Below are 22,684 nucleotides of genomic sequence, written 5' to 3'. Positions count from 1 at the left end.
TGGATAAAAATAGGTGGATTTTGCTGCTTATTTCATATTCCGCAAACACAATATTAATCAGACGGACGTGTTTAGACTGATGGGGGTGCAGAGAACACATTATTGTAAAGTCATCATAATTCTTAATTTAAAGATAATTGATAACAATGTATTTATTTATTGTGTTATGTTATATATAGTATATATTATATTAATATATTTAAACAAAACAATCAATTTAATGATAGATGATAGTATATAATCATCTACTAAGAAAGAAAGACTGTTAAATCAAAAAAAAAAGAGTTAAGAGGGAACATTTTTAGTTAAGAGGGAAAAATGTTAGCTAATTCAATCACAATTACAGTGAATCACAAGGGGTTTGACTGTAAAACAACTGAGAAGAATGGATTTCGTTTGACTTAAGATATTCGACCGCAATTAGCATCGTCACCAAAATAAATCATAACGTATCCAGCCAGGTAATTTTTTAATTACCTGGATGAAATACGTTTTTATTCCCACATTTGTCATTCTCACGATCAGCTCCTCTGCATAAATTGTGAAGGGGCTTGTACCACATAAATATCATACTACATCTTAATTCATTTTCGACAAGTTGGACTGCGGGCTAATTATTTGTAGAGCTTTAAATGGAAAACATCAGACCATGCATTCCCTTCGTATTTAATTTATTATCATCACTAACGCCTGCCTGCCTATTTAACGCCAACACAGGCACACTAACCATTTGGACTGATCAGCCCAACCCCCTGGGCTACACGCGACCCATCCCCCATTGCACTTACATCAGAGCACATCTTGCACACATCACATACAGCCGTGCACTTCATATGTATTGTACACACCCACACTCGGTTTCTGCTCCCACACAGGCCCTCCCCCTTCCATTGGCCATCATCACTCTCAGCCTTCTAAACCTCATCCGCTCACTGCTACATCTCGAAACTTCCGCACCCACCACGCCCCATTCCTTTCATCCTTCCATCATAACCCAATATGACAACTCCAGCAGGATTTCCAGTGCATTGTCAAACAAGATGAGAGTGAAAGCATAAGGATCATTGCTTTGCTCAAAAATCAAAAGCCTCGCTACTCTCAGATCTATCTAAAGGTTGTGATATTGGTGGTCATCTGCCTACTACTGGAAAATCATGTTCCTAAGCTATCATTTTTAAACCATGGTTTCCTGAACGGTCTGCTCCAACATCTTAATCTGTATTTGCTTAAAAAAAGGCAGCGCTCAACAACAGCCTAAAATAGGTGAATGTGCTTGTTCGAGACATTTCATCAAAGTGTGTTGTTGCAAAAAAAGAAAGAAAAAGAGGCTCATGTCAGCAAACTGCAAATACTTCCAAGCTAACGTATGTGATGGATGAACACACTGGTTCCCTTCATCTTGACAATCCCATTCTATGCCAACTGTACAATTAACATAAAATATAAGGAGCACATGAATCCGAATTCTACAAGCAATAACGTATAATGTCCAAAAAGGCACAAGTATTTTAAACACACACTCACTCTCTCTCTCTCACACACACACACACACACACACACATCGCCATTCCTCATTCTGGGGTCAAAAGAATCCACATGCAAGTTATGAAGCACTATTGTAGCCAATAAGAATCCTGAAAAAGTAACAGGAACCACTTCTTAATATTAAATGAATATTACAAATTACACGAAGGCATACAAAACTGTAAATGTCCCATGCATTCAAATGGGGTATTTTGTCAGGGTATAAATGGAATCCTCTCATATATGGAGATCAAATATGATGCTTAGAAGTCTGTTCTTCTTTTAAAGAAAGATATTTTTGAGTGGGAGTATCTCAAACCAGACCATTGTGGGCATGGCCTACATTTACAGGAAAATGAATTTGAATATCAGACAGTTCTCGTTGCAAAGGGTGGCAATTGCCTGATAGAGAACGGATGCAGCATGTTTGGTGAATTTTCGAAACACTCAAAATCTGGACACATTCCATGGAAACAAATGATAAGAGTTGTTTTAAAAGGTATTTCTTGAGTGTGGCTAATTTCACAATGTTATATTAATCACATTAGTTCAATGGACAAAAAACAAAACAAGAAAACCTTTACTATTTAAAGAAAAAAAAAGTGTGACTATTATAACCCAAATTCCAAAATCAACATCCTGGAAAAACTGCCATCGTCGTCGTTGGTGTCGCAAAGGATGTATTGATTGATTTATTTCCTTTAACTTAAACTAGTGGTGGATGTCATATCTGAGTATAAAAAGCCAAAAAGTCAAAATTGCAGAGGGCCAAGACATCTGTTAGCTATATAGATGATTATTCAGGTGGAATGCAGTTAATAATAATGCAGTTTTAAAATAAAAAGTATACTACTTAATATATACTATTATATAACATAATCTTACATTTATGTCAAGTGACATTTAAAAGAAAAAATGACTGTTATGCAATAGATCAGTAAATTATGATAATTGGCAAAAAAGTTTCAAATTGAAAAAAAAAATCCAGGAACGTGCAACCATGGGCAGAATACAGTAAACATATAATCAAATTCATCATAGTCTGCCAACAAGGCAAGGAGCGTGTGAGCCATACAAATGAGCAAGCACATATTCAACATACAGTATAGCGTGTATGGAAGCGTGACAGTGGTCAAGTGCATGAGGAATTAGCAGGTGGCTTCCTCCTTGAGGAGCTGACACAGAAAAAAAAAAGCATGCTCTTTGAGCCTCGATGGCCGCTAGGGACTGTGCATGTGACCGTGTAGCCCTCAATACACCCCCACCTTCCACTCCCTCCCACACCCCCAATCTGTTTTAACTCTCCAGCTTTTACCCTCCGCCCCTCGCCCACACCTATCGCCAGGAAAACCAACGTTCACACGAGTATTCATCCGCGCTCTCCAAAGCATACAGTATACTAAGACACGCCCATATCCTCTGCCCATGCGGACCTTGGAGCCCCTAAGCATGCTGCGTTTGAGCTAAAGAAGATAAAAAAAGCTTCTCTTTTGCCAGTTCAATGCAACAGAAAAAGGTTTGCCCTGAGGCAGAGTTCTACCAGTCCAATCATATTCTGCTTCTCCGTCAAAGGGAAGCATGCGTTGATACATGAGTGTTACATGTGCACGTACATGCCCTATAGGTTACAGCTCTCTATTAAGAACATTCTATGTACATGTGGATCGGGAACGTGAGCATGTTTCTGATTAGCGCCATTAATGCCTCCCGTTCATTAATGTGCTGCGCAGGTCAAATGGCAAGCTAAAGGAGATCACACATGAGGGGGGAGAAAGTGGGTAGAGGAGCAGATGAAGAGCGGATTGCTCAATTTTCTCAAGGCTCAATTTTTATAGCACATTCACGCACAAAGGCAACTCAATGTGCTTTACATAATGTAAATAAAAGAGCAAAATGAAATAGAGGCGGGTGCGTCAATTAATTTTGAGCGTTCGGCATTTGGCAACAGTGGGGACACCCTTCCGTCATCGTCCAGCCGTCAATATTTCAAGCCGAACCCCTCATTTCTCGATTGCTCAGCAAAATGAGCGTCCGTCAATGTTTCCATCATTCAAGGTGGGCATCCATTGATTTGTTAATCATCATTCGGCAATCCCGTCACCAAAATGGGACGTCCATCATTGGTTGGATTTCCATCCATCCATTCTTATTAAAATTTTCATGAAATAATAATAAAAATCAAACTGAATGGAAACGCTAGAAATTTGAAAAGGGTCCAAAATTTGCCCCCAAAATTTTTCGCGCTTACAGGGGGTGAATTTGGAAGTGTTTTGAAAAAAAGGAAAATGCGAATTTTGGCTATGGAAACAGGTTTTGCGAAAAACCGCTGGCAAGACCGGATAGACGTTGCACATTTTGACCGGATATTACGTCACACGTACGTTTGTAGTCCCAAAGCAATGTCGGACGATAAGTAAGGTGTGTTTGGGGGGGACAACAAAACAGAAATCAATCAATTTTGGGAATTAATTAAAGAAGCGGATATTATTGCTATTTTAGATGGAAAACAGACAAGAAACGCTACGGGTTATCAAGAAATACAAACAAAACTCATAGACGTCATCGCACGGCGTAATCGCTTCCTGGTCTTCTTTTAAATTACTGGTGGATCACATCTTTATGGTGTATACCGCCACCTACAGCGGCGGAGTCCCTTCTCAATATCCGCAAAAGAAGAACAAATGGATACGGGCATAAGTCGCAATGTCCGTTTTGCGCATTTCCAGTAAATTTGCTTAAAAAATTCTAAAGAATTGGATGGAAACCCGACTATTGACGGATTGACGAATTTATTGACAGATTGACGATTACATTGATGGACGAAAACCCACTTACATCAATGCTAAATTTGTCAATTTTTAGAAGTTTTGGGAAGCAGGTGGATTGGAGCGGGAGGGATATCATTTCCCTCTGCTCTATCTCACCTGCTCCCAAATTTTAATGCTCTACACACACACACACACACACACACACACACTTGTATATATACTGGGTGGGGTCACATCCACGGTAGAGGGGTAGAGTTCGGCAGTCGGCGAGCTGGTGAACTCAGTAACAGGGTTAGTTTTCACTAGGCACGCTGGAGTAACGACCGGGACCTTTCGACACAGGGCCTGGGGTTCAGGGGTGCCGCCCGTCTCCCGGTGCTCCCATCTCCCCTTCCGCCACCAGTGTTCCGCCCCACCTCACGGCTCTCCAAAAAAATAAAAATAATAATAATAATAATAATTTTTTGAAGTTTCCCATCAATCGTCAACAAAATGGGTGTCAGTCATTGACGGCTTGACAGACCTTCCGACATTATTGACGGAATGCCCACCTCTGTGAAATAGTGTATAGGTCACAATTGTGCACGACAATCACAAATCACAATTAAGTACAACTTGCAATACAAATGAGATATGCGATAGAAACTTTAAAAGGTGAAAGAGACATGTTTACAATCAAGTGATTACATTTGCGGCAAATCTGAACACTAATAAGAAACTCAAAGTAACTGTTCCAACTTGATTGTCACTCAAAAGAGCATCAACCCACCAAGGCCGAACTGTAAAAAGAATGTTGTGGAATGCCTTATTTTTTTGTCTGTTAGTTAGCAAACCACGTCCTGGTTCAAGAATAATAACAACTAGTCCACCTTCAAATTGACTAAGTCAAAATAAATTTGTTGGTCCAGTTCAAAGAAAATAACAACTCCAAAATTGTCAGTGACAAGCACATCCTTGAACACTTTTATTGCCATTTAATATAAATGATTCAAGGGATTCAACATTTTGTAAAGACTGCAACTCACAATCAGATTGGATGGGATGAGAATGGAAAACTGTTTCATTTTAAAAACTGGTTGAAAAATTTGGTTCTTATTTGATTCTCTTATCCGGCTTATCGATTCCGCTTTGACCAGGGCTCAGCCAATGATCTGTACCGCTTAAAGTGCGTCATTCTCTGGTATAATTTGGTGTATACAGCCGGGCTTAGCGCTGGTGATGTTGCTAAAAGTAAGCGTGTCATACATTTGGACACTTTAGAGTGCTGGTATTGCAGAAGTAATGATGTAACTTAGATGCTCCCCTTTGATTGCTTACAATCTCAGGGCCTTCGTTTCCTGCCCAGTGCAAGTCTAACACAAAGTGCGGTTGAACTGTGCCTATGGGTGGAGTTTTCTTTGTTTTGATATTTTTGTAGACACGCACAGTCAGAAATGTGCGTTTGCCACGTTGTGAAAGTGAGCACTACCATCTTGCTTCCCACCCAATGGAAGTGGACCATCTCATTCCTTTTAAATTTAGCACAGGAGAATGTGGTCTACACCGGACTTACTGTACTAGATAGAGTCCATGCATGAAATCTATGAACACAAAGTAGAGGCGGATAATGTTAAGTTGACCACTGTGAATTGGGCACTTGCCTTCCACTCCCGATCGAGCATCTCTGTGTGACATAACAACACCACCCCAAACCACAACCACAACTGTGCTGCAGCCAGGGGGGTGCTTTTAATAATAATAATAATTCTAAGAATGCATTCAATTAATTGGTTTCTACAAGTATTCCAAGGGTTTGATGCATGCTGTTGTCCTATTTATGAATAAAATAAGATAAGTTAATAATACGATATCCACCACTCACGTACGCACTGCTCATGCCCAATTCACACTGACTGCAGAACGGACGCTGTCGTTTTCCGTACGGCCGCCACAAGGAATAGAAAGCATTCGAGTCTGCATGTCAATTCACACCAGCTGCGGTACAGTGCGGAAGGTTTTCGCAAGCGTTCTATTTTTTCCGGACACCGCATGCGGATTTTCATGAAATTGAAGAACTTACACGAGCCGGACAGGAAGTCAAGCATCGGCATCAAGGTAGATCCGGTATATTTCGAAATAAAACCATCTGCAAACTTATTTTTTGGGGAGGGAAGCTAGCTAACTACATAGCATGACATGAGTAGGACATTTAAGACAAAAAACGAGCTCAGTATAAATTAAACATGACAAAATAACACTATTTAAAAACAAAATGTACTTACCCATGGTAGAGCCATGGTAAAAGTCCCAGAAATAATGTCCAAAAGCATATCGATGTGACAACAGGCAAGTGTGGCTATTGTTTACCAATAAGATTCTATATAGACAGTTGTTATCACGTGAACTCAACTCTCCAGCACGAACCCCCGTGATCTTATGGTCTGGCGGGTGCTGATTTCCGGAAACGGACAGCTGCCGCAGCGCACGCGGTGTGAATTGCAGTCCGTGCGGATGCCATATGAAAAACGCACTCCGTTCGTTTCGCAGTCAGAGTGAATTGGGCGTCAGAATCTGTCAACCTGCACCTTGACCAAATCCACCAAAATCGCATTAAGCCACTTCGCCAAGCAACTGAACAGCAAATACTGTAGCAAGAACTGATATTAAAACTGATGAGGAATTGGATTGGTAATCAGTATTGATAATAGAATCTTAATAGCTAAATTCAATTCAATTCCCATCCCTAGTAATCATACAGATTGTAATTATGTGCAATGAAAGCAGCACTGGATTGGCCTCCGGTACAAACGCTCCCGATTTTATTCCAAGACATATTTTATGTATGGATTCAAAAGGAATGGGCACGCATAGAAATTATGTTAGTATTGAGGAATGATCATGTGCCAGCAAACCCCCAAACCCCCAACCACCCACCCACCCCGCGCCCCACTGCTCTGGATATGCAGCTGCTGTGTTGGACCAGCAGATCAAGGCAAATAACCCTGCAGTGAGTAAATTGATTTACAGTACATACACTAGCTGTCGGAGGGATTTGTTTCCCTCGAGCGGGTCGGTATTTTTCCTTCTTCTGCTGCTTTATTTCTCCGGGTGATTTTTCTTCATCCGTACTGTTATTTCTTGCCATGAATGGGAGCTCTGTATGCCTCACAGGGAGTCAGTTAAGTGCATGGATAACCAGAGGGAAGAGACTTTCCAAAACTTGGCTTATCCTCATTAATTATGCACGTTTGTACTTAATTTGTCATCCCAGAATCATACATCAATCCTTGTTCTACTATATGTTAGTCCTCATTAGGTTTAAAGCTGACTTTCAGCAAGAGTGGGTAGACTGTGGACTGGTCGCCAGTCAAATGCAGGGTAAGTACAGTACAGGCCCAAAAAATATATTAATAATAATTCATACTCACATTCACATTTATGGACAATTTAGAGTTTTATTATGTTGCTTGTTTTTGGACTAAGCTCAGTAAGAACACACAAACAAGCTTTATCAATGATCATCTGCTCAAAACATTACCTTCGACATGCAAGGATGTCAGCAAGAGGTGTTGTCTGAGGTGCAAGTACATGATATGAAGAAAAGCTTTTGTGCCCAATAGAGTTAGCCATTAAAAACATCAGTTGCAAAACAGGCTTTTCATTGGTTGTTTGGCAACATGCTGTCCATAAGGAGAACATGAAAAATGTCACAAAAGTCAATATTGGCATAAAGTGCCAAGTTTGCAAATTTCACCATTTTGTGACAAGTAGCTGTCTTATCGTAAAAGTGGATTTTGCAAGTTTGTCATTGCGTAGTAGCTAAATAAAGGCTTTTATTTGTACCTTTTCACCTCCTTGCAAAGTTTTGTGAATGTTGTATTTTTTATCATGCTAAATTACTACACAACGAACAAACAAAGGGAGTTTTGTGTGGATACTTTTCTCACATAAAGAAGGTTTTAGAAGTGAAATGGGCTTAAAAAGGACCAGATGCAGCACCCTTCACAAACATAGAGAAAACAAATATATTTTGTCATAATTTCAGATTAGAGATTGTGTGAAGTGTTTTGAGGAAAATTAATTTATGTGTTATGTGTGATTATATGTTTACATTCCGAGTGCCAGAATGGCTGGACCCACTCTGCCCTAGCTTTGCTTGGCATGGCATGGCTTGGCCTCTTTTGCTTTGCCATTATAACATGGACCAGTCATTTGAGGCGGGATCAGTTGAACTGTGCGAACCTCCACCGCACACTCACAGTTTGCAGAGTTGGGGTTCGGACACAAGATTTCACGAGTGGCCGAATCTCTAGAATCGTGAAGTTGTCAGGAAACCAGAGGAAGGGCCAGATGAAGGAAAGATGAAGCAAAGTGAGAGCCACAGACACTAACATCCACCAAATCCACGACCAGAGGGAGTAACAAACTTTTGTCTTTATTGTAGCTGTGTTTTCCTTGCTTGCTCGTCCATCTTTGAATGGACGTACTGCTGTTGAAATGTTTTTACCACAAGCGTCACTATTTCATCCATTGGTTCATAAGATATTGCCAAGGCTTATATACTGTTAAGCTTAATAGGGTTGATCTCAAATTACGTCACGTTTTCCTCATTAATATGCATGAGTCGGACAAAATACACACCATTTTGGAAGACAACAACTTTGCAACAGCTTAAACGGTGGTTGACATGCGGAGGCTTAAAAGTGGGCGGAAAGAAAGCAAATTTTGTTGAAAGGTAAGATTTATTATATGATCGTTGCGGCCTCTCCGGTGTGGTCTAGATGACTGCTAATATTGTATTGGTTGCTAATTTTCACAAAAACGAAACACATTCAAGTCACGATTTCCATGTGAAGGTTTTAAGCCTACCTTTGGGCTGTTACTTCTGTCTAGTTACTTTTAAGGTGGCGTTATGACACAGTGACAGCTCACATCTTAGAGACACTGATCAACTAGCATGTTGTTGTATGCATAGGGTTCAATAGTGCTGATATTTTATATTAATCTCCACATCTAAGCAGCAGCAGCTTCCGTTGCATTTACACCATGATGTATAGTAGCTAGCATGTTGTATCAGGTAGCTAGCAAGGCTAATGCTGAGAAAGCACACGACAAACATACCTGCAATCGATTGGTTCTAGATTTTCTGCTGGCCCATTTCCACCGATGAAATGTGGAGATCACATTTAGGTGTCTTTGGTGACATTTTTCGCATAAATCACTGGCGTTTAAATGTACATAATTGAACCCAGCGGAGACATTCCTCCTGGAAACTCCCTTCATTCAATCCCAGTCACAACATCGCCAGTCACAGCAGCAGACACCAAAGCAACAGAGGTTTGGTTGTAACCATAATATGTCTGTTAAGTATATTTATGGTGAAATAGCGAGTCATGTCACAAGTTTTGCCTCGTACGATTACACTCTCTCAGTCGCCTGCCTGTGTTTCTTGTCCGAAAATCAACTGGCCACGCCCATGCGCTGTGCGCTGTCCATAAATAGTAGTTTGAGCGTAATTGTAAACTGCCCTATTGCCTATATGTCATGGAATTTAAATTCTACCTACTGCTATTCAAATTTTAATTGCAATTCTTCTTCCTGTTTTCCACCTCAATTCAAATTCAAGAATCGAATTGGAGTTTAGGTGTCATTCTCAATTTGTTTCTGAATTTCGTACAGCCCTGGTTGGAAGAGATTCTGAGGAACGACTCCGTTGTAAAAGCACGGCCTCCAAAGTGTCATGGAAACCAGGACCGGACTGTTTTGAGGTAGAAGTGGTATAGTTGGCATGGCTCAGTGAAGTGGTTGCCTCTAACCGGGACGTTGTGGGTTTGATCCTCAGCCCTTGTGACCATGTTGAAGTATCCTTGAGCAAAACACTGAACCAGTTTGCTTCTCACTGTCAATCTGTGGTGTGTGAATGGGTAAAGTTGTTGGAGTTAACAAATGATGTAGTAAATCGCTATACAAAAAGCAGTCCATTAACCATGTTATAACTGGTACAATGGAAAAGGGGCATAATTCAAGTGCATTACTTTTTTATAAAATAAATTTCTACTAATTCTTTTGAGAACAGTTGCCTTGCATAGTTGCTCTTCTGTTACATGAACGACTCACAATGTTTAATGCATAAATGAGATAGGAACTTGATCTTGGAGTTCTTCAGATGTATTGGGTCAGATTTGTGCTGGATGAAAAGATGAATTTATCCACATGAGGAAGGAGCTCTTTGATTTTTATCTCTACAAAAAACATAAAACATGTCAGTCGATGCTGCAAACAGCTTTGAAGCACTTCACAGAGAATGGAGAGAACCAGAACCTTGCCAGCAAACATCGTAATGGAAACATACCAGTGTTAATCATCAATGCAGGTCCTAATGACTTTGTTTACATCATTGGATCCCACAGGTGGATTTGATTTACAAATGTTTTTACGTGGCTTGTACTGGGCAGTGTTCGACCATGTGTGTTGCACTGACAGAGTCGAATGAAGCTCATTAAATGGCTCCAGAGCCGATGTCGTGAGGCAGGGCACATGTATAATAGCGCTCAATAAAGGTTTGATAAGACGGTATTAGTCATCTTTTATACCAAAATATACAAAATAGGCCTTTATTCATAAATATATTACCACAATTTCATAGTGCTTTGCATAACAACCCCCCACCACCCAACCCCCCTCTTCCGCTTCCCTTTCATTCACACATTCAACATTAAACATGTGCCGCAATGAGAATTGTGTTATATTAAACACATGGCTTAGCTTTGTGAGAGTTGTAGGCGGCGAATGGGAGATGCTGGCATCAAAGTATATTTCCTGTCTCACGAGGGACCGCCTCCAAGTTGTGATACACCCCATTACTTGCTCTCAGGTTTGGTTGCGCTCTGACTGTTTTACGACAACCTAATGGGTTTCTCTTCCGCACTGTGACTACCATGGGCAATATTTTGACAATTTAAACCGGGCAACCACAGCAATCACTGTCGAGTTTGCCTGTCCTGTACCTTGTATTGCAACCATCGCGTATTGTCTATATGGTTTGAAATGGTGCTGTTGTGGCCCATCCATCCATCCAACCATCCATCCAATTTTCCATGTAGCGTAAACATAGTTTGACCCATACTATTGCAGCAAGGTGACATGTACAAATGCATTGTATCATCACGTTTAATAATAGAATAGAACAATAATAGACACTGTAAGTAATATATACAAACAATTTCAAATTCAGTGAGCATCTGACCATTTTGAACATTATATCCACATTTGCTGCGGCTCACAGCATTATATCAAGCTTAATATTTAACAACAGATGTTCTTTCTGTTCATTCCTTTATTTCGGATGTGAATTGTTTTGAAATAAGACACGATTTCCAAGGTTGACTACGATTTATGCAGATTTTGGATAGACTTTTTCCATAGATAACAAACTAATGAAACAGCAAAATGTCATCAAACAGCAAAATGTCATCAATCAAAGCAATACACAAACATATGCATGTCATCTAAGACAGACAGAAAAACAGAGCATGGCAATACTGTACATTGAAATCTGGATCATCAACTTATTGTCTTTATTTATTTATGTTCGATGCAGCAAATCCTAGAGGAGGCATACCCTGAAAGTGCACTGTCCTTCACTACACAAGGCTGCGTGTGTGTGTGTGTGTGTGTGTGTGTGTGTGTGTGTGTGTGTGTGTGTGTGTGTGTGTGTGGGTGTTCATTTGTTTCTTAATATATATGATCCTATGAACATGAACACCTATGATGCAGTTCTTTAAAAAGTGTCTGCCATTTTTAAAAGGGTTCAAGGATATTTTTTTCTCTTCATGATGTGTATGGGTGACGAAAGGTCAAAGGCTAAACGAGCTAACATTGTGGCTAGTATTGATTCGGCAACAATTGATGAGGTTCAGGACTTACATACAGTATGAGTGTGCACATAATAATGTTACCCAAAAAATCAATTCAATTTGCCACTTAGCGCGAGGGCGACATGATTTTTATATTCAACTGTGAAGATGAATACTTTTCTTTGGTCTGGGGTCTTTCACTTGGTTTTCTACCTATTAAGGGACTCAATTGCTTTAAACTGCCTTCACATTCACCTACTGATGACTTGCTCCAGGACACTTCGACATGGTCACAAAGGTCAGGGGACGAGCCATGCCGTCCTGTATATATATTTGATTTTGTTACACCGGAATAATGTTTAAACAAATGTTTACTTTTTGGGAGGTTTATTTTCAAATCTTTAAATAAAGGATACTGTATATATTTTTGTGTTTGTATTATTATTATTATTTTTTTTATTATTATTATTATTATTATTATTATTATTATTATTATTATTATTATGAGTGCTCAGCTTTAAATGGATGTGACTTGTAACTGTAACTTCTGTGTTGCACCTCGCTGGGCATTCTAGCAAACGTAACTGCCTTGGTGACAAAAAGTAGACTGCGCTCGGCATAAAAACTGGTGCATCTTTATTTTCGTGCCAGGGTAAGTCTAGTTTAGCATATTTGTGAATTTGGCATAATTTATTGCATGGTGCATTTTGCAATTTGAGGGAAAAAGTATACTTTCGACTTTCGACCTTCTAAACCCAGGTCTAAGTGGTGAAGCAGGTGGTGTAATGTGATTTTGATGGATTTAATCAAGAGCAAGTGTTCTCCAAGTACCCACGTCACATGGGTGGTCGACTACATCATTCACACATGGAGATTTTGCAGTCCTTTAACTGTAAATGCACTTTGCACGCGCCAATCTCCTTCATGGACACCGGTGAGTCCTTCTACATGAAGATCGTGCACTCCTCTCTGCTGAATTTAAATGGATTATTGAGGGGAGCCGCGTCGATTGACCTTCGATTCCCTCCCATAACGGTGCACAGCGGGGCAAACATCCTCTTTAGTGATAGTCAAGAAAAATACCAAAAGGAAGAAAACTCCACACGTTAGACTGCGCTTTGCGCTGGGCACGACAATAAGGCCCTATGAATCGAGCATTCGAGGGAATCTTTCAAACTCAACAACGCTCATGCTATTGTCATTATTCCTCGTTAATTATTTGTGCAAAGGGAGTTGTACTTACAGGGCAGCATAATGAGAACAAGGAAGGAGCAGAGTGGGATCTTAGTATGCAAGAGTATGAGCGCACACCCTGCTGTGGGATTACTTTCTATCAGCGCTTATATAGGAGTCGATTATATACAGAAGCAAACATCACTGCTGAGATTTCATTATTCACAATCTAAAAACAAAGGAATTAAGATGCAGCTGCCCAGCTTTTGATGTTGAAAATATGCATTGAACATCCTTTATGGTCGTTGCGTATGTGTGTTGGGGGAAGTGTGACCATGTGAAATGAGTCATTCAGCTGTGATTTCACAGTATGCATCAATAACGTGGCTACGCGCGTGTGCATGCATGTGTCATTCTACATGCATGTATGATGAGCCCATCAAACATAGCTGTTAAAAATGTAAATTCACTTACTTTTGCCTTTATATTCCCTGTCTCATTAGTCATGCATAATAAAGCGGTAGGCAGATTCATTCTATAGGCAGTAAGTTTTCCTCAGGAATTGCACGCATGTGTTTGGCGCTGGTACATGGTATGATTTTGCTGGTGAAAACCACACCCTGACATATCGATCATTATCAGATACACTTGTTTCCCATCTCATATAGTGTAAGGCAAAGCAGGCTTGGTGGAGTTGATTACCTGTTATATAGCCATTTCACCATTTAAGAGCAAGGTTACGGTTAATCTTTCAGGGATTACTGACGGCCAGTGTAAACGTCACAGCTCTCATCAGAGGGATCGCGCCAAGTAATCCCTAATGAAGTGTTGATGTGGCGCAGGCGTGTCATTTCTTATTGCAAGCGCTGCTTTTACTAGCAGGTTAAGTGTGCGCCTGCCAAGAAGAAAAACTGAGCCCAAAGGAGTTGTCAGTGGCATGATAAAAAGCCGGTAATCAATGTGGCTACTTACATTTCCCCCAATATACATTAAGCCTGACATGTGCTAACCTTGCATTCACATATTCAGAAATCACATTAGGGTAACCGAAGGGAAGCACAGGCAATTCATCAGGATTTGAAGAGAAAGCAACTTGTGTGATGAATGTAGAGCTGTAACAGTTCCCCCCCAGTATCTCTCCCACATTCTGTATGCACTCCCCTAGGAACTCCTCTTCTAGCTGTGAATGTGTGTTCAATTAGCTTCTCCAAAGCAACGAGAACGTCAAGGCATTTTGAATTGATTGCTGGTTGTGCGCTACTTTTAAGTCAGGATTTTAAACTAGCTAGTTAGCCAAATTACACAAAACCATGAAGGGGTGGGGACATTTGTCCACGCAAGGACACATTCCCATGAAGGTGCAGGTCAAGGGATGTATTTTCACTTAGCGCCATTTGTGTCACTAGTACATCAATGAACAGTGCAACACAGATCCAAACCCAAACAAATTTTGTCACGGCTTGAGAAGGGCGGACCCAGATGCAGTGAGGAAGGCGAGCCACGGCAGGGATGCGAATAACTTTGATTTAATGTGGCGATAAACGCAAACACAAAATCACGCACACAGGCGGACAAAAATAAACACAAACTCACGCGCACAGGCGGATCACAAACAAAACTCAAAAGCACGCACAGTGGCGGCAAAAAGGTAAGTCATGGGCAGCAGGAGAAAACTTGTAAGACGAGTACAGTCGGGTCAAGAGAGCGGCGTCTCGGGGTAATCACCCGACACTCCTTGCTGTGTCCATCAGGCTTTTATTGAGGTCTGATGGCAAGATGGGCAGCAGGTGTGTATGGTGGGTGGAGCCCACCAGCTGACCCAAATCATGACAAATTTGTTCCTATCTATCACTCAGGCAAAAGAAACCCCAACACAAGACTGTTTTTAAATATTTTAGTTTTATAATAACAATATGGCCTTATTTAATTACTTCAGTATTAAACAAAAACTACTTCACAGACTTCCACAAAACGTTTGAGAGGAGAGACGTGTCAAGGAAGAAACTATTTCCATTTCGTCAAAGGTTCTGACCAAATCATTTATTTTCATTCAGTTCCTTTTTTTTCTTTTTCTTTTCTTCTTTTTTGCCATTTAAGATATTATGGCATCAAAGGAATAGTCCACCCCCAAATCAATGTGTCCACTGCAGTGTCATGGTTCTTCCATTCATACACTTTAGACAAAGTCTACAGTCTATTGAGTATTCTTTTAGCAGAATCTGCCAAGGTGAGGGTTGTGTTTGGGTCACAGTGGCATAAAAGGTAGAGACTATTCCAAAATCCCAAATTTTACCATTTGTCTATTCATGTGGACAAACAATACTAAAACAATGCTCTCCCTATAGTTACCTCCACCAAGGGCAAGATACCATTTGTTAGGTATTGTTTTTTTGTTTTTGTTTTTTGTCACATTTCCTGACACTCTGGCAAAATGAGTTATTTATGTGAACAGCATGTGTGCGTGGGTGTGTGTGCATGTATTTTCATTTTTAACATAAGTAGTCTATATTCAGACCTTTTGGGCACAATCCATTAACACTTTCTACCCCCCCCCCCTCCTCAAAAAAAAAAAAACACACACGCACACAAATCTGGCATGCTAGTAATTCACCCAACCTTTTTTGTGCATGCTAATGTAAAATTTTGTGAATTAAATGTCTATAGCCCAGCACCTTCAACACTTTCAATTGCACTCAAACTCATACAAATATTTTCTAATTAATCAGTAATTACACTGCAGCGTTTGAATATAAAGCTTTACACGGTAACAGTGCAACAGCAGTAACAAGATCAAGGTTTAGTGCAATAAATGTCTCCGTCTGGCCCGGACAGGATTACCCGGGATTAACCCAGACTATCACCAGTCAACTAATGAGAGCTAGAGGTTCCTTGTCAAGGCCCAGCCTTTGGTTTCAGTGTGAGTGTACATAGCATTAAAACTGGAATACAAATCCATGTTACATACAAACAAGCCTAATCCACGCTTCATTGGTCAGCATTACATACAGCCAACTACTAAAGATGCAGATTTTCAGCATTTAAATTCTGTGGCTGGATTTCTTTGTTGGAAAATTGTTTTCCACAGCAAAATCAATCTATGGCTACTTTAGTCACTCAAGGCCTTGAATGAAACATGCGCATGACGGGAATATGGGATCTTGTTTTCTCTGATCGTTCAACACTTGTGAGTAGAAGTCGACTCATCACAGCCCAGTCTTGTTTGATTTTAATCCTTTTTTTTTTAAAGTGTGTCTATGGGAATCAAGCTATTGTATACATGTAGTGCACTAAGTCATTCACTGCCAGCCCATTTAAAATCTTTGACGTCTATGGCCGTCATTGGCAGTGAATGAGCTAACAGTGTTCAACCCCCATACTTTATTTCTAACAGCATACAATAGGTAACATGAGATGCAGGCAAAAAGCGATCTTTGTCAGCTTGTTGATGATGCTGTTATTCAAACTCTAGTTGGACTGTCTCTCACTTGAATGTGTCTTCTGTCGGGATTATGTAACATTTTCCTCTTTTACAGATGCTGAACCGAAAACAAGAAAATTGCAGACCGTCTACTTAAATGTAGTTGTTGATAATGCCGGTTTAGAGTCAAGGCCACTGGGTCACAACTTCTGTAGGAGATTTTGTTTGTCATATCGCCGCCTTCTTAAAATAATCGCCCAAGTCATTTTTGTTTTAGATTTTTCAGGAAACAAAAAATTTAACCATTTGCATCATGAGGAGATGATTAAGGCAAAAAAATATATTTTTTTGCACCAAAAAAAATGACTTAGGCAATTATTTTAAGAGGGTGATGATATGAAACATGAGTTTGAAATAAACAACTGAATCAAATTGAGAGGGGGGAAAAAAATGATGCCACTCTTTCCACTTCCTTTGAAATGTAGCAGACAACGATTTGGATTTGCACACACTAAGCTTTTTCCCCCCCTCCAAACATGACTCATTGGAAAGCATCTATTCACTCAAGTGAGGAAACATCTTTGGTGGTTAAAAACACACAGACCAAAATGCAAGCTAAGAAGATTAAACACAGATTTGCACTTTTTTGGTTCATTTCATGGACAAACTTGATTATTACCTAAATGGTTTCTAGATTGAATACAGTTACAGCTGAAAATGTCCAGCAGGCGGTCAAGCACAATCAATGATGGGCTATCACAATTAATTCCGAAATTAAAAACACAAAACAAATTAAACTGGTTCTTGACCAACTTAACAACACACACTTTGAGGTAATGCAGTACAAACACGCTAAACTAAACTTGACCTGGCAGGAAAACGAAGATACTGTCATGTCTCGTCGCTCATGTTAAGTTCTTAGTTTTTAAGTCCTGTTTTTCAAATCATTATACTGCTTTTATTTTGTAATTATAGTTTCCTCTTGTGTCAGCATCTTTACTTCCTGTCCTTGTTTCCTCGTTAGCCTGATTGTCTGCACCTGTGACCAACCCCTGTGTATAAATAGTCTGAGGCCCCGTCGTTCCTCAAACAAATCTCGTACACACAGAAGCATTTCAAGACTTGCGTGCGCCCAAAAGAAGACGCTGAGGATGTTTAACGGCTGTAATGTACATGCCAAGTCTGGAGTGACGCTGTAGCGCAGCCACAGGGAGTTAACGGAAAGCGTAGAAGAAGAATCAGCGAAGAAGACAAACACTTTTTTCCCTAACTTTATCACAATCTACAAAACAAACATGGCTTTGCATGTATCAAAACAACATGGAAAAAGACAAACAATGTGACAATGGCGAGTGATTCAAGTACAAGACCGCTTGTTGAACATGGGAATAAAGAAGCAAAATATTTAGCTTCAAAAGCATAAGCAAGCTAAGGAGGCTGCGCAAAACGACTACGACCCGGCTATCCGCCATTGTTGTTGATAGACTGACGGTTCGTGCGAGAATTGGCGCATACGTTATCAATCTGCAACAACGCGTTGTCATCGAGCTGCGACTATTACGTCATCACTGGAGGAGTATCCTGCATATGGTGTCGAGACGGACACATACGCAGCACGTTTTGAAATCTTTCCACTCTAGAGCCCGGGTTCAAAAGTGATCGGGTTCAAAAGTGATCGGTTTCAAGCTCCGAAACCGCGCCATGGTGTGAATAAACGGCCTGAACGGTAAGAAACTTGTGAGGATACACTGAAACTGGCTTCCGTGTGTCAGTTTAGCCCTGTCTGTTTTCATTCAGGCCGTGTTCACACTACAGCTCAATTACGATTTACGAAGTATCTGATTTTTTCATGCAGTGTGAATGGTACAATTCCGATTTTTTTCACACCAGACCTGGGCCTCATTCGTATGTGGATAGAAATCGGATATGTATGCGATGCGTCTGCACTGTGAACGCTCATCCGCACGCATCCGATTCATACGTCATCAAAAGCCTGATAAGCGCTCTGCGCGGGCGGCAGAGAGTGCTTGGAAGGGAGAGTACTGACACGTCTGTGAATATACGAAGCTGTTTTGAGTAACAGTGTTAACCTTTTATTTGTCTTTAATTTAATCACACTTGAAACATGAAGCATGAAGTTGACATTTCTGGCGACAGTAGAAATTCATCTCTGCAGTTCATCACACACATCAATGACGCAACGTCATCTTCAATGAAATGAAGATATCGAGGAGTCTTCCCTCATTTCCCCAAAATATTTCTACCTCTTCCAACCTCGCTACTCTGAATGAGTTCAACGGGTTTCTGCTCTGATTGTAAACACCGACGCTCGAGGCAGGCGAGGACAGCAGCCAAACATGAACGTTGTTTTGGGTGCACATCACTCGACGTGTGCTCTTTGCGCATGCGAGTCACATCACGGACACGTTACGTTCACATTGAAGTCGCACTTGTTTTTGTAATGGGAACAGTCCATAAAAAGATCGGATTTAACAAAAAATCCAAATTGGGCGTCACGCCCTGCCTGCAGTGTTAACGTAGCCTTTGTCTTGACTTGTTTCATGTCCAAGTATCCATGCTTTTTGTTAATATTGCTAAAGTCAGTTTTTTGCCTCCAGCCTTTTGCTGTGAATTTTAGTTGCTACTTTTGTTCCTAGTTATTACCAGCCTCAATGAGTTTCTAAATTGTTACTTTTCTTGCATTGTTTTTTTGTCCAGTTTTGCTGTGAATTTTTGTTGCTACTTATAAATCTGTTGGGGTTTTTTGTGACTTGTGAATCGAGCTTTTGGGTCCTTTGTTGCATCCTTGTCAGTTGCGTCTATTCTCTAGTGTGTGCCATTTCCACCCGTCAGAACACCCAGCAAGGCACAACATTCTTCAAATTCTCTAACACAGTAACCTGTCTTGCCTCAAGACGAAAATAAATTTACGCCCGTTTTTACGGCAAGCGCCCATGCGCTTGTCTACGAAAATAGGGCCCGCAGTATCGATGGTGCTCCTTTTCTGATTTCTGTGACTAGCTGATAACCAAAGTAGGCTAAATACCAGTGTTGGTAATATTATGCTTCTATATGTAACACGGTATCCTAGTGATTAGCTCATCTGCCTCACAGTTCTGAGGTTCTGGGTTTGAATGGCGCACCGGGTAGGCTACTTTCACTTCCTCCCATGTTCCAAACATGCTTTTGAATGTTTGTTTGTCCACACTGGATATTGTATACACTGCGATTGGCTGATTTATTGGCTAGAAGTCAGCTGTTCATCCACAACCCTAATAGGGAGAAGCACTTTAGTAAATGGAGTGAATGGATGTATGCTGCCAACAGAGCTTTTCTGTTTACATTCTGAACCAAAAGGGAGAATAACAAGTTGCACAGCTGTTTGGAGTCACTCCTACTTTGACATATTTCTCAAGCAAATTCATCATCAGTTTGTGCCATGCCCTTGTTGGCAAGATTTTTGTGGTTTACAGACCAGTCACAACACATTTTTTCCTCTCTGCTGGTGGTTTTCAAGTCTGTCCGGAAAACCACGTCAGGCCTCGTGTGTCACATCATTCTGACCTACATCCACGGCTCCTCCGGTTCCCCTTTTCTTCTCCCGTCTGGGAATGTTTTCACGCAGGGAATGATTTCATCCCCCAACCACGAGACAATACCTCACCCTTCCGCTGAATCACAGGCTGGAAGGAGGTGGAAAACATCTCTATCTGCTTTGGACTAATGGGTCCAAAACAAGCAGTTGTGGCTGTGTGAGTCTCAACAGTGTTGGTACGTAGCCGACTGTCTCCTACAGGTACAGACTGGCACAAATCAGCCGTGTAGTCTCTGAGGACCCGCTGATTTACCACATATGGCAATGGATGTGCGCCAAAAACACAGCAGTGTAGTAACAAGGCAAGGCAAGTTTATTTCTATAGCACATTTCATACACAAGGCAACTCAAGGAAACATGGAACACAAGGAAAGACAACATCTATAAGCATAAACAAACACAGCAATTAACAACATTCAGAAGCAAAGCAGAGAAAACAAAAGTAGCTAAAATAACGTAGCTAAAAGTAACTAAAATAACAAATTGACAATGTTAAAACATTAAACAGCAAACTTTAAAAACATGTAAAGATATTTTCTAAGATTTTTTTTTTAAACAAGTTTTTAACCTGGATTTGAAAGCATTTACACTCACGGCTGACTTAACTTGTGTCGGCAGCTTATTCCATTTATGTGCAGCATAACAGCTAAATGCAGCTTCGCCATGTTTACTTCAATCTCTGGGTTCCCCTAGCTGACCCAGATCTCATAGCTCTGCTGGGTTTGTATTCAATCAGCATTTCTTGAATATATTCAGGACCCAAACCATTCAGTGATTTATAGACCAGTAGCAAAATTTTGGAATCTATTCTACAGCTGACTGGGAGCCAGTGTAAAGCCTTAAGGACTGCAGTGATGTGTTCTGATCTCTTTGTTGCCAGAAAGATGGAATGATCCGAAAGCGAAGTTGGACCGGGTGTCATGGTTCGGATCTCAGTCCTGTTGTCTTGTTTTTTGTTGCAGTACCAGAGTGATTAGGGGGCGTTCCCCCAGTGCCACACCTGCAACCCATCGGTAATCAATGGACTTTAAAAGGGACTTCAGGAGCAACAAGCAGTTGCCTTATTCCTTGCTCACTGTCGTGTCCAAGTCTTCTCTGCACCCTTGTTGAAACGTATTTGTCTTCTAGCCTGTAGGTGTTTTTTATCTACGTGTGAGTATGGACACGTTGCTTTTCATTTGGTTTCGTACTGATTATGTTTTGTGTGTTTGTAGTCCTTGCCTTCTGCAAGCGTTTTTTGTTCTTTGTTTTTATCCTTGCACTTTGCAAGCGTTTTCCGTTACGATTGTTATTCCTCGCCTTATGCTAGTATTTTTCATTGCTTGATAGTCCTTGCCTGCGTGCAAGCGTGAGCCTATTTGTAAATAAATACAAATTGTATTTTCCTTACCCGAGCCTACGTTTCTGGGATCCACTTTTTCCTATTGACCTCGGTCGATACCTGACATCAAGGAGGTGCAAAAGCGTTTTCCTTATTTAGCGCCATTAAGCTGTAGTGAGAGGAGAGGATGATGCCGATGTCATTCGTTCATTTAATTTCCATAAAATACAAATTATTGGTGCATTTTTTTTATATATTCGGAGGTTGACATGGGCATACAATATAGATGGGTTTTCATATAGCATAATAAAGTGTTAATGCATCTGTCACATGAAAATGATCGCGACCATCCGTCCAGCCCGGGTTGCGTCTCGTGCTGTAAATCAACATTGCAAATTATCTTTATTATTGTTGGTGTTGGTATTGTGGTTGTTAAAATATATATGTTTTTATTTTATTCTTCACATTTATTTTATTTATACACATGTTGCTTCCTTAAAAACATAGCCAAGTGAATCCAAATTTCCTTCCAACATACTGTATTTGACACACACCAGGACTTCCCAACACACCCCTTATAAAATAGGAACTTTTATTCTTCGTATATTGCAAATTGTTTTCTGTTCTTACACAGATTTTTAGAGACTTGTTCTTGTAATTGAATCAAAATGAATCAAAAATATCTAAGCAAAAAGTCCAGTTTTTACATGACTCCCACATAGTTGATTTTCACACGTTTTCAAAGTTTGTATGGCTTCACACTCTATAGAGTGAAATCAACACTTTTAAAAGTTAAATATTTAACACTGGGGGAGAATACTTTTATTATTATAACCCACTAAACAGACCAACTCTGTGAAATAACCCCTACTCTGGACACCAGTTAACTCAGAAAAGGTTAAAATTACACTTTGGGAGTTAAAATCAACGTCCCAAAATTTAACACTGAAATTTTAATACTCCAATTTTTGCTGCATTACTTTTGCTTCCACCTTGTAACCATATGTACCACCTGTATGTTAGAGTTTCTAACACATGCCAGACAAAAAC

The sequence above is a fragment of the Vanacampus margaritifer genome, chromosome 1 (assembly GCF_051991255.1).
Source record: "Vanacampus margaritifer isolate UIUO_Vmar chromosome 1, RoL_Vmar_1.0, whole genome shotgun sequence".
NCBI classification, from domain to species: domain Eukaryota; kingdom Metazoa; phylum Chordata; class Actinopteri; order Syngnathiformes; family Syngnathidae; genus Vanacampus; species Vanacampus margaritifer.
This window is presented reverse-complemented; position numbering follows the sequence as displayed.